Source organism: Saccopteryx bilineata, chromosome 6 (genome assembly GCF_036850765.1).
Source record: "Saccopteryx bilineata isolate mSacBil1 chromosome 6, mSacBil1_pri_phased_curated, whole genome shotgun sequence".
NCBI lineage: Eukaryota > Metazoa > Chordata > Mammalia > Chiroptera > Emballonuridae > Saccopteryx > Saccopteryx bilineata.
In genome coordinates, this window is record NC_089495.1 from 45,981,834 (window position 1) to 45,995,963 (window position 14,130).

Below are 14,130 nucleotides of genomic sequence, written 5' to 3' on the forward strand. Positions count from 1 at the left end.
TTCTTCCCAAGAGTTTACAGAAGGAACACGGCCTGGCCACGAACTTGGTTTTAATCCAGTAAGACCCACATTGAACTTCTAGTTTAATGAAGATAATAAAGTTGTGTTGTTTTAAGTTACTGTTAAAGGTAACTAGTTTGAGAAGCAATAGGAAACTAATATAGCATGTATGCAAGTAGAACTGCATTATATTCAACCAAATTGTATGACATAATATCTAAAAATAATACTCTGCCTACTAAGATGGTTAAGATAATAGTCTTTAGCAGTAGACAAACTAGATTCAAATCTGATTTGTACCATTTAATGGCAAGATGGGTCAATTATTTAACCACATCAAGCCTCAACTTTATCATCTGTTAAATTAAAAGAATACCTACCCCATAAATTTCAGTGAGAATTTAATAAGATAAAGTATTCCTCATCTACTAAAAATGTTTGTGAACCACTAACACATGGTTAAATGCTTGATAAGGGAATGTTATGCAATGATTTAAACATACTAGTCAGTGTTCCTGTAATATACTGGGGCTGCTACAATGAACATGTCAGACACTGAAAAATAACCCTAATACTCTAATATCCTTTGATATATCCTTGATAAGAGTGAAGGAAGTTCTGTTACTACACTGGGGGCACTTTGGCTGGATTTATACACCACAGAACACTTTTTAGAGGAAATCAACTCCAAATGGAGACCTAAAAAATTAGTGGGAAGTAGACAAAACTGAGTATAAAAAGATCCTTCTTCAGGAGAGAATTATGTGGTAAAAGGTGTGGGAGATTGGCAATCATGGGAATTTAAAATAGCAGCGAGGGAAGTGCATTTCAGAACTAAGCAGAGGTCAACACATGAAGTGTCTTTTATTCTCATTGTCATATGGATTTCTTGCAATGTTTTATCTAGAGAAGAGACACCGGTCATATTTCTGTTTTTAAAAAAAATCACTTTGACTATAGTGTAGAGAACAAATTTGGAAAACTAAAAGGACAAATAGTCAACAGAAACCAGTTGAGACACTGCTATGATAATGCAGACAAACGAGTATCGCTACTTTTGTAATCAAGCATACGTGAAGTCAGAATGGACCTGAGAGTAGGAAGTCAGATGAATATTTGCCAGCAAACTTATCTACATGTTGGGAAATAACACTCACTCATTTCCACAAATACCTTAAAACCCTGACATTCTAAGCCTAGGTGGAGGAATAGAGACTCTTCTCCGTTGGTCTCTTCCTCACGCAGGATAACCTGGGGCCCTCCAGGAAAACTCTTTGAGGTGAATGAAGGGTCAAGGACAGGCAGTACCTGCATGTACATCAGGTGCTGAGGGAAATGGAGACACTACCTGCTAAGCAGAAATGGAGAGAAACAGGGTCCCTGCACATTATCACTCAGGGGGAACCAGGCTTCCATAAACAAGGAAACTGATGCAAATGTTTCCACAGTGTCAACAAGAAAACCTGGATGTGTCAACAAAACCTTTATATATATATGCAAATAAATTTCACAAGAAGCAGGAATTAAAAAGAACAAGTACTTTGAGCAAAACTGTGAACCAAAACTATAAAATATAATATATATAAAAAATAATTTTCATAAAAAATGTAAAATTATGGCTCTCGTGTATATATAAAAATGAACACATTCAAGATTTTATTTAACTCATGAAAAAAGAAAGGGGTGGGGTGTTACCACCAATTCAAAGAAGAAAACAAAAAGCCTATATATAGATCAGGAATATTGAAATGAATGTGCAATGGAAAGAAAATTGGCCCCTTCTACAATCAAGTGAAGGGAAGTCAATTGAAACAAAGTTCCACTGGGCAGACAGAATTGGCGTCTCTTATAGACAAGAAGTGTTTTTGCCTTGCTATTGTTAGTGTAGGTAGCTAAATATTAGTATGTGAAGGAAGCAGAAGGAATCAGACATTAAGCATAATGAAACTAGGGATGTGGAAATCAAATATTAAGCTTAATATAACCAGGAAACCTGCTTCAGTATGAAGCTATAGCATTTAGAGTTTCAGGTAACTCCAGGTATTGTAGCCTTGACCCACTAAAAGGATTAACATTCCCCTTACCCTGAGTAGGAAGGAAGGACCAGTTTTTCAGTTTCCCCAGGATACAACCAGTCCATCCCCAGACTATGGGGAGGTGCTTCTGTGCTTCTGCGCTTCTGTGGCATGCACAGTAGAAGCCAAGATGGTGGCCATTGCAGCCTGTCGGTCTAGCCTAGAAGAAACATCTGATTGGTTGGTGGTAGAAACCAATAGAAGCCTGTGAAAGATTAAAAGGCTGACTGGTTGGTTTGAAGAAAAGCTAGTCCTTTTTTGCCCAAGATAATATAAACCCAAATTTAACAAAGAGGTTTTTTTCTCTTCTCTCACTTGAAACCACCACATGCCCAGTTTGTTCACAAGTTCTGTGGCGCCAGCGGCCACACAGACTCCGAAGCACAGGCTTTTAGAACAAACCTGGACACAGCACCAACCAAAACATAGCCAAGAATGCAGACTATGTTGAAAGACAAGGACAAAGACTGGACTGGACTAAACTTTGATATGGATAGGATCATGGCATAGACTATCTGGACTCTGCTCTTTGTACTGAGCTTAATGAAAATAGGGCTGGACTTTTTCCATGGCAAGAAAAACAGAGATGAAGCATTGGGAACCTGTGAGCAGCCTTCCATTTCAACTCCATTAAGCCTTACCAAGCCACAATCTCCCACATATGAGTCCTGAGGAATGCTATCCCTGAGACTCCATAGAAGAACACTATTTCTACCAGCAACACTACCAGTTAACTACATCTTACAGAGGTGTAAAGTAACACTTGTAGAATCATGAGTTATAGACAATCATCGTTTCACTGAAATTCAAATTTTTCCTGAGAGTGCTTCAACTGGCATTTGCCATCAGTAGCTTACCAAAAGTACACCTGCAGATGACATAAAATATAAAAACAAACAAACAAGTCTCCAGTCCCTCATTTTACACTGACAGTAGTACATACGAGGAGATGATAAGAGTACCTTGCTGGTACAACTTGCTCCTAAAGCACTTTTCTGAAGATCTGTCTTTAAATATTTGATCACAGAGCCTATCTGTATACCAAGTTTCTTGTTTCTCAGCTTACTGCCGCACTCCCAACCCCAGTGAATTTTATAGACCTTGAGGTCTGAACCTGGTCCTGACACCATCTAACACACTAAGCCTAGGTTTAGGACACTCCCCAGCACTCAGGTGAAATGTGAAAAGATTAATCCTCCAGTTGTTTATCTATAACCCAACACTGAATCCTGTGGCATTTTCGTGGTCAAGGCCCAAACCACCTCCATCTCACTTAGGTTACAGATATTAACAGATTTAGAACTAGAAGAAGTTTGATCATGTTATAATAGACAATGGCAAGAACTACTTACAGACTGGAGTTACTGGAAGGCCTGCAGCAGTACGTGGATAATTCATTCTGAAACAGAAAGCAACAAGCATGTAGGAGAAATGAAACAAAACAGTAACTTCCACAAGGAGCATATGAGAAGAAGTACACTTTACAACACCAGGGACCTCCTAGAACCTCAGAGAAGAATAAACAACCTGCCAATATGTTGTCTCAGAATCAGAGGATGAAAAATGTTAAGTCTAGGTAGAGGCAAATTTTGCCTCCAGAGGCCAAAAGCAATTGTAACATAATATGAGATCAACACTGAGAAGCTCCCAGAAGTGATTTTACTTATGCACGGTGGTCATTTCCAATTGTGTAGACAGAATGACACGAAAAAGCGGCTGCAAAAAATGAAATATTAAATATCTAGACCAAGAGAGTTTAGTATTCTCAGATGTTGATGGTTACACATGATTTAAAGGGAAAAAAAAGAAACAGCAGTTTTCTTATTTACATTAAAACTGTCTCTCAGCTGGAGTCAGACAAAAGTAATATATTTTATGAAACCTTATAACACAGGTACAGCTACTTGTCTTCCAGGTTGGAATATAAATGTCCTATTTGTTAGTGGAAAATCCATTATGGCATTTGGGGATGATACTTCTGTTAGATGAGAAATTTTTTTCAACACACTGACACTCTCTCCTAATCCAGAAATTTTGCAGATAACAACATTGGCACATTATATGCTGACATAGCATTAGGTCATAATGAAGAGCCTCCATCAGGTACCTCAGTTGGTTAGAGTGTTGTCCCAATATGCAATGGTTGAAGTTTCGATTCCTGGTCAGGACACATAAAAGAAGAAACAAATGAATGCATAAATAAGTAGAAAAACAAATTGATGTTCTGTTCTGTCACATACACACACAGTATCAATCAATTACTTTTTAAATTTTTAAATCATAAGAAGAAAGGAAACAAATATCATTCATCATTACTTGTGCCAGGCACTAAGCTAAGTGGGATCTCTATCTTATCTTATTAAAATGAGTTAATCACACCTTCAGATATAATCCTAGATACAAACAGGAAGATTTTTTGAAAGAACAAGAGGAACTCAGAACTGAGACTAAATGATCATGCTTGCACTAAACAATTAAGCCACATAATTAGGGTACAAAATGGCTTCTGTCTGACTGAAGAGGAGTGCATGCTACCTTAGGTGAAGGGGAGACAGTAACCTGGGTTTCCTGGTTGGAATTCTCAAAGCCATACTACTCTGTGATTAAACCAAAATTATATTCCACAATATCTTTGATTATATTCAGTCATAAAATATTTTTTAACACCTATGATAGGCAGTCCCTGGGTTACAATGAGATAAGTTCCGTAAATTTGAAAATGTTTAAGTATTTATGTGCACAAAAAGGTAAAAATAATATTCACATGAACATCTTCCTAAATTGCTTTAATAGGTAAACGTGCCCGCTCCAATTTACATACAAATTCAGTTTAAGAACAAACCAGCGGAACCTATCTCATTTGTTACCCAGGGACTGCCTGTATATGCTAGACATTGTTCTAAACTTTAAAGACATATAAACACATTTTAAAAAAGAAGAAAAAGAAGAAGGTTCTGTCCTTGTAGATATAGATTATAGAAGACATGGATTTGCTGATGGCTTTGGAGAGAAAAAAAACATTTTACTCACTTGTTTATTTTAAGTTCAGGTTTCTAAAGTTCCGAAAAGAAAAAAAAAGACCTACTAATAGTATAGTTAAATTCAATGGTGGGATTCAGGCAGATCACACTGGTTTGGCAGAACAGATACAGGTACTTAATTTTTTGTTGAATTTGGCCAAATGGTTGTTAAAATGGCACTTGTAATCAGGGTCCTCTCTAAGGTGAGTTCCTGGGCAACTGCCCAATGTGGAAATCACAAATTTACATTCCTTACTCTTTTTTAACATTCATCTGTGCTACAGTGTATTCTAAGCACACGTAGTAATGCTCATTCCATCCATAAGTCAAAAAAATTTGAAGGAACTAGGCTTGTAATATTTATTTATTCATTTCATAGAACACATTATACCTTTGATGAAATACTACATTTTAATTCTCTCATGTTTGTTACTTCAGTAAACAAACATATAAAGTAAAGAGAAAAAGTGCCAAACAACCAGGGAGTGACAAGCTGTCAGAAATACCTTAAATAACAGTTGTATTGTTTTTTGTCAGGTATTGATATTATTTCATATTTTTTATTAATATTTTAAAACTCTTTCTTATAATCTGTTTTGTGTACCTCTTTTATTGTTCTTATTTAAGTATTAAATGCATGAAATAATAAACTACCTTTTGGTATTTTATTAATATTTAAAATGGTCATTAGGGCAGAGAAACAGTTGTTAAATTATTTGAACCCCTCTACTGGTTAAATAAGCAATAATATGGTTAAACCTACAAGTATAGTAGGATGTCACCTTATGTAGGAACACTATTGTCCTAGTAAAACAGACAATTCCTTAGCTGACTTCACTGTGCATGTGTGATGGAGTCCAGTGCATAGGATGCCATAGTATAATATAACATGTAGGCGTGGGGTTCTGAAGATCATCAGTGTGAGCAGTCCCCACTTTGCTATTTACTAACCCCTGGACAAATCAGTCCAGCTTCCTTGAGCCCAGGTTCTTCAGCTATAAAATGAGATAATAATTCTTCCTCTATAGCAGTGGTCCCGGGCCACGGATCGGTACTGGTCCGTGGGCCATTTGGTACCTGTCTGCAGAGAAAGAGTAAATAACTTACATTATTTCCGTTTTATTTATATTTAAGTCTGAATGATGTTTTACTTTTAAAAAATGACCAGATTCCCTCTGTTAAATCCATCTAAGACTCACTCTTGATGCTTGTCTCGGTCACGTGATACATTTATTCATCCCACCCTAAAGGCTGGTCCGTGAAAATATTTTCTGACATTAAACCCGTCCATGGCCCAAAAAAGGTTGGAGACCACTGCTCTATAGGATGTGTGAAGGAACTAAATGCACTCAAGTAGAGAGAGCACTTGGTTTAGTACAAAGCATTTTTAAGCTTTAATAAATACTACAATAACCCAAGCAAGAACATGACCACTGCCACTATCCAATATAGTTATCTTAAAGAGGACATCTAAGCAATATTGTTCATGCTTAATACTTATGTTACACAGTAATAAAAGACCTAAAACCTCCATTGGCCAATAACATATATATGTTGTACACACACACACACACACATGCATACTTGCACACATGTGAAAGGAAAAGAAAATACCGTGTGTGCTTTACATACCTAATTTCTAGTGTTCACCATCATCTATATTATTGCTGCATTTTACAGAAGAGAAGACCAAAGATCACAGTGGTTGATTAATATAACCAAGGTCAGATCTCCATAAATAGGAGAGACAAGATGGCACTGGAGTAGGTGGACGTACCAACATCTACCTCCCAGAACCAAAGGGGATTACAAATTAATTTTAAGAAATATCATCTGGAAAAACCAGCTTTGGATTAAACTAAGAGGACTCTTCAACCAAGTAACACTGAAGGAGCCACACCGAGACTGGTAGGAAAAGCGGAAACGCAGAGAGGGCTACCCAGCTCCCCAGAACGAACGGCAGCAGGGAGAAACTCGCGTGGTGGGAAGGGAGTTTGGCAGAGGGGGAAGGGTCCTGAGCCCCAGGAACAAAGCCCCAGCCTGCAGCCCCAGAGCCCAGAAGAGGCGTAAGGACAGTATTTAGCTGGAAACAAGTCAGGATACTGTTTGTGAGAAAGGGTCTGATTTCTCAGACCCAGGATCCTTCTTAAAGGGACTGCACAGAACATCTCTCTCACAACCACTCACCTGGGGCTCCTGGGGACAGGGAGAGAGGAGAATACCAGAGTAGCAGGAAGAGAGTGTAATCTACGAGGCACAGGAAGAAACATTTTGGGAGACAGCCACCCTAACCCCTGGGACGAGTCACTCCCCAAATCTGAAGTGAATATTTCCCCTGGAAACAGCAATACCAGCAAAGGGAAGCAGGAGAGCAGCCAAACAAGCTCCCCCACGGCATTCAGAGCAGAGTCGCATAGAAGGAGGGAGCTTTTGGGTCTACAATAGTGAGTCTTAGGGTCCGAGCTGCAACACCCCCACCCACTTGGCTGAGAGCTCGCCAGAGGGCAGGCGGCAGTGGGAGACAAAAGCGTGGTTCCACCGGCAGGGGCGGAAGCCAGCTGGCCACCACTGGGCTCAGGTGTGAGCTCAATCTTGCCCGGCTGGGGAGAAGGGAGTGTGCAAAAGTGGTCAAGCTCAGCTGCCGGCAGCCTGTAATCCAGCCTGCGAGAGAAGGATGGGAACACCGGAAAGGGTGGAGACCAGCCCCTAAGCAAGGGCACAGGAGCACAGCCTTGCCCCGCCCATGCAACACAGGCTTGTGGTCTGACTTGGTAGCCAGCTCCTCCCGCGGGTGTGGAGCCAAAAGCCCAGAAGAGGCGGAGTTCCGCTACTGAGCTGAGCTTGGGCACGCAGTACTGCCTGGCGGTAGAGCCAAGGCTAGCAGCCGTTCCTTGAGTGGGCTCCTCCTGCAAGGGCAGGGCAAAAGCCCAGAAACAGGCAGAGACCCACAGCTGAGCAAAGGTGCTCACCAGTGCCCTCACGACGGATCATAACGTCACACTCGGGGGCGAGGCAAAGGCCAAAGCCACCAACGCTTGTGCACCCAAGCACGTAATCACAGCCACTCCCGTGAAGAGAAAAGGCATATACCGTGCTCATGGATAGGAAGAATAAACATCATTAAAATGTCTATATTACCCAAAGCAATTTATAAATTCAATGCAATACCGATTAAAATACCAATGACTTACTTCAAAGATATAGAACACATATTCCAAAAATTTATATGGAACCAAAAGAGAACACGAATAGCCTCAGCAATCTTGAAAAGGAAGAACAAAGCGGGAGGTATCACACTTCCGGATATCAAGTTATATTATAAGGCCATTGTACTCAAAACGGCCTGGTACTGGCATAAGAACAGGCACATAGATCAATGGAACAGAACAAAGAACCCAGAAAAAAACCCACAGCTCTATGGACAACTGCTTTTTGACAAAGGAGGTAAGGAAATACAATGGAGTAAAGACAGCCTCTTCAACAAATGGTGTTGGAAAAATTGTACAGCTACTTGCAAAAAAATGAAACTAGACCATCAACTTATACCACTCACAAAATTAAACTCAAACTGGATAAAAGGCTTAAATGTAAGCCGTGAAACCATAAGCATCTTAGAAGAAAACATAGGCAGTAAGCTCTCTGACATCTCTCGCAGCAATATATTTGCTGATTTGTCTCCACAGGCAAGTGAAATAAAAGACAGGATAAACAAATGGGACTTTATCAAACTAAAAAGCTTCTGCACACCTAAAGACAATAAGAACAGAATAAAAAGACAAACTACACAATGGAAGAATATATTTGACATTGCATCTGATAAGGGGTTAATAACCAAAATTTATAAAGAACTTGTAAAGCTTAATACCAGGAAGACAAGCAATCCAATCAAAAAACGGGCAAAAGCATCAATAGATGACTGGATAAAGAAGATGTGGCACATATACACTATGGAATACTACTCAGCCATAAGAAATGATGACATCGGATCATTTACAGCAAAATGGTGGGATCTTGATAACATGATATGAAGCGAAATATGTAAATCAGAAAAAAACAAGAACTGCATTATTCCATATGTAGGTGGGACATAAAAGTGAAACTAAGAGACATTGATAAGAGTGTGGTGGTTACGGGGGTGAGGGGGGAAAGAAAGAGGGAAAGGGGGAGGGGGAGGGGCACAAAGAAAACTAGATAGAAGATGACAGAGGACAATCTGACTTTGGGTGATGGGTATGCAACATAATTGAACGACAAGATAACCTGGACTTGTTATCTTTGAATATATGTATCCTGATTTATTGATGTCACCCCATTAAAAAAATAAAATTATTTTAAAAAATGGGTAAAATAAATGAATAGACACTTCTCCAAAGAGGACACACAGATGGCCAATAGGCATATTAAAAAATGTTCAACATCATTAATGATTAGAGAAATGCAAATTAAAACCACAATGAGATATCACCTCATACCAGTCAGAATGGCGTTCATCAATAAAACAACACAGAATAAGTGCTGGCGAGGATGTGGAGAAAAGGGAACCCTCCTGCACTGCTGGTGGGAATGCAGACTGGTGCAGCCACTGTGGAAAACAGTATGGACATTCCTCAAGAAATTAAAAATCGAACTGCCTTTTGACCCAGCTATACCACTGTTAGGAATATACCCCAAGAACACCATAGCACTGTTTGAAAAGAAGAAATGCACCCCCATGTTTATGGCAGCATTGTTCACAATAGCAAAGATCTGGAAACAGCCCAAGTGTCCATCAGAGGACGAGTGGATTAAAAAGCTTTGGTACATATATACTATGGAATACTACTCAGCCATAAGAAACGATGACATAGGATCTTTTACAACAACATGGATGGGCCTTGATAACATTATATGGAGCAAAAGAAGTAATTCAGAGAAAACTAAGAACTATATAATTCCATACATAGGTGGGACATAAAGATGAGACTCAGAGACATGGACAAGAGTGTTGGGGTTACAGGGTGGGAGGAGGAGAGGGAGGGGGTTGGGGGAGGGGCACAAAGATCATGGCTTTTCAGCATTTACCATATTCCCCCTTTAATCTATAGACAGACAACAAATATTTACTTATGGTGTTTCCACTATAAAGACTACTGTCTTAGGGACAAATGCTGATGAACTATTTCATCAGTTCCTCCTTCTTCAAAGGAATAACTGCTATATGTCAACATAGACCTCCATGTTTCATAGGACATACTCAAGATCACTTCATGCTCCCTGGAACTATTTCAGCAGTTCCTCCTTCTCTATATGTCAATATAGAGCTCCATGTTTCATAGGACATACTCAAGCTCACTCCATGCTCCCTGGAGCTTTAGCACAAGGGAATGACCTTTTTTTGGGGGGGTTGTATTTTTCTTTTATTTACTTATTTTTTGTATTTTTTGGAAGATGGAAAGGGGGAGGCCGTCAGACAGACTCCCGCATGCGCCTGACCGGGATCCACCTGGCATGCCTACCAGGGGGGAATGCTCTGCCCATCTAGGGTGTTGCTCTGTTGCAACCAGAGCCACTCTAGCATCTGAGGTAGAGGCAATGGGGCCATCCTTAGTGCCCGGGGTGGCTTTGCTCCGGTGGAGCCTTGGCTGCGGGAGGGGAAGAGAGAGACAGAGAGGAAGGAGAGGGGGAGGTGTGGAGAAGCAGAGGGGCACTTCTTCTGTGTGCTCTGACTGGGAATCAAACCCAGGAATCCTGCACACCAGGCCAATGCTCTACCTATGAGCCAACCGGCTAGGGCCTAGGAATGCCCTTGTTGATCAAGCTACCCAAAAGAAAATTATATGGAGCAACCATGACAGACCGAGCAAGTCAGTCTCATACTATTCATCACCAGAACGCTGCAGCCCGGTATAAACAGTTTCAACTTTCTCGGGAAGCAGCATGACAGATTGGGAAATCCTGTCCAAGGGGTCCTATACTGCCCCTTCATTTGTAGTTAACCCTCAAGGACCCCTACCAGGACAACTTTGGCAGACAGATGTTACTCATATACCTTCATTTGGCAAACAGTCGTATGTCCACATTACAGTGGATACATATTCCGGATCTATAGTAACCTCTGTCAGAACAGGAGAGGCGCCTGACCTGTGGTGGCGCAGTGGATAAAACGTCGACCTGGAAATGCTGAGGTCGCCGGTTCGAAACCCTGGGCTTGCCTGGTCAAGGCACATATGGGAGTTGATGCTTCCAGCTCCTCCCCCCTTCTCTCTCTGTGTCTCTCCTCTCTCTCTCTCTCTCTCTCCCCCTCTCCTCTCTAAAATGAATAAATAAATAAAAATTAAAAAAAAAACAAGCTATAAATAAATTCTTCTTAAAAAAAAAAAAAAAGAACAGGAGAGGCTGCTAAGCATGCTATAGCTCATTGTCTGTATGCATTGTTCTATTATTGGATTTCCTAAACTGGCTAAACTGAAAATGCTGCTGCATATGGAGCAAAAGCATTTACTGTATTTGGTCATGCTTACAATCTTTAAAGTTAAGGTATTATTAAAGAGTACTCAGCAAATATTTTAAGGTCAATTAAAAAAAATTTAAGAGGGGGTAGTCATATCCTGGAACTCCTACAGGTCTACCATATCATGTTTTTTACTTAAAAAAATTTTTTTACATTTCTTTGGAATGCTGATGAACAGGAAACACCAAATCTTTTTCACCTGCAAACTACTACCTTCTTTATTAGATCCAGCTAATAACACTGTTTTGTCATTTTCCAAATAGCTCCAGATATATGGAAAAGATTTATATAGGCAGATGGGGATCCTCAAACCCCTCAGCGAGATCTTCTGAGCATGGCTTTTAAGATACCTAGAGGCAGAAAAAGACCAATAGAGATCAGGGGAACTACCAGTTTTTAGGAAACACCCTTAAAGGCTCCAACGCCCCAAAGGGGTCTCATAGGATGCCATCTGGGTCCTGCTTCAATAGTGGAAAGGAAGGTCATTGAGCTAAAGCCTGCCAGGCTTACATGCCTCTGCCGTGAGGAAACAGGGACACTGGAAGGTAGGCTTCTCTCTTGCTCCTCTAAGGGAGGGTTCAGTCTCTTCTAGCCCTGCTCCAGCCACCTATGACCTAACTTTGCCCAGAATGCTGGGGTTTTCCCCTGAAGGCTGAAGGTGCCCAGGGCCATTGGCCCCATCTATGACACTGTGGACAAGCCTAGGGTATTTCTTCCAAGAAGCAGGTAAACTGATCTCATTTGCACAAGGGCCACTTAACTATGTTTTGCCTGAATAGTCAGGTTTTTATTCTTCCCTCAAAGATCTCTGTTGTGGGTGTTGATAGTCTATTTTCTGTTGCTTTGCTTAATATATAGTGTTTCCTTTATCCCTCCTACCTCTATGCCCCACTCATATTTCAGGCTGGGACCTACTCCTAATGTAGAGCTCTCCTTCCCCCTTTTGCCAACTTGTATTATGAATTTACCTTTGCCACCCAGCTTAGTGTATCCCAAGGTTCTCTTTACCAGGCCACAGTCACAGAGCTCCAGGGAAAAGCAACCTGGTCTCAACTCTCCAGGCAGAGGAGAACAGAAGCTCCATATCCACGCATGCTGCAAATGGCTTTTCCAGTCTACCTGAATCATTACCAACTAGAAGCAGCTGTCTTTGGGACTTGGACATGAGCTGCAAAGTATAGAATGGTGACAACAATTTCAGTGCCATGTGGACTTTTCCTGGATGTGGACTTTTCCTGGACTCCTGCTCCCTGTGACAGCTCCTAAAAGACTGAACTGTGGTTGGGTTGCATTTTTCAGGGATTTGGCATGGTGCTGGGGCCAACTTGGACTTGGTGAACATGTTAAGGACACTACTCTTTTATGGATTCTTGCTGTATTGGCCAAGAGTTTGCGTAAAGGCTTTTAATCACTGTAAAAAAAAATAGGAGACTGGATAAAGAAGATAGGACACATATACACCATGGTATACTATTCAGCTAGAAGAAATGATGACATCGGAGCACTTACAGCAGAATGGTGGAATCTTGATAACATCATGCGGAGTGAAGTAAGTGAATCAGAAAAAAACAAGAACTGCAGGATTCCATACATTGGAGGGACATAAAAGCGAGACTAAGAGACATGGACAGGAGTGTGGTGGTTACGGAGGGTGGGGGGAGGGAAGGAGGAAGAGGAGGAGGGGGAGGGGAAGGGGGAAGGGTACAAAGAAAACTGGATAGAGGGTGACGGAGGACGATCTCTCTTTGGGTGATGGGTATGCAACAGAACTAAATGACAAGATAACCTGGAAATATTTTCTTTGAATATATGTACCCTGATTTATTGATGTCACCCCATTAAAATAAAAATTTATTCATAAAAAAAAAAATATATATATATATATAAAACCAAGGTCACATAACACTTAAATCTTTAAACATGAACCCCATTCTCATTTTTATTTTGACACATAGGTGCTTACTGGTATACCATGTTTCTCTCATATAGTAAGGGTTATATTAATATTTATTGCTGCAGTAATCTCCCACACTCATATTTGAAAATGTTTTCCCTTATATTCTGAAGTATTCTAATGCTTCCATCAAAAAGCATAAAACCATTCTGTGAAAATTATGTTCTTCAGGAGTCCTTTTTTGGCTAAGAATTCCCAAATCCTCACTCCACTTTGGGGACATATAATACATCTCTGAGACTAACACAAGTTCAGTATAAAAAGTACTTTCTTCCTTCTCTAAACAGTTTAAAGTTACAGCTTCTATGTGACTCATCTGTGATAATCTGGAGCCAATGTGAGTTTGAATAAGAGGATGAATCAATGAATACTTTGGATGTGACTGGTTTAGTATTATTGATCAACTGTTAACTTCAGATACTTAGGTTTCCTCACTGTACACTGTCTTGATACTCTTGGTCTATTTCCAAAGCTGATCAACAGATATTACTATTTAAGTATGAATGATGAATTTATGCCACTTTCATAAACGTCGTGTAATATAAACACATATTTTGTACATCAAATTGCAATTCAAAAAAGGTCTTAAAT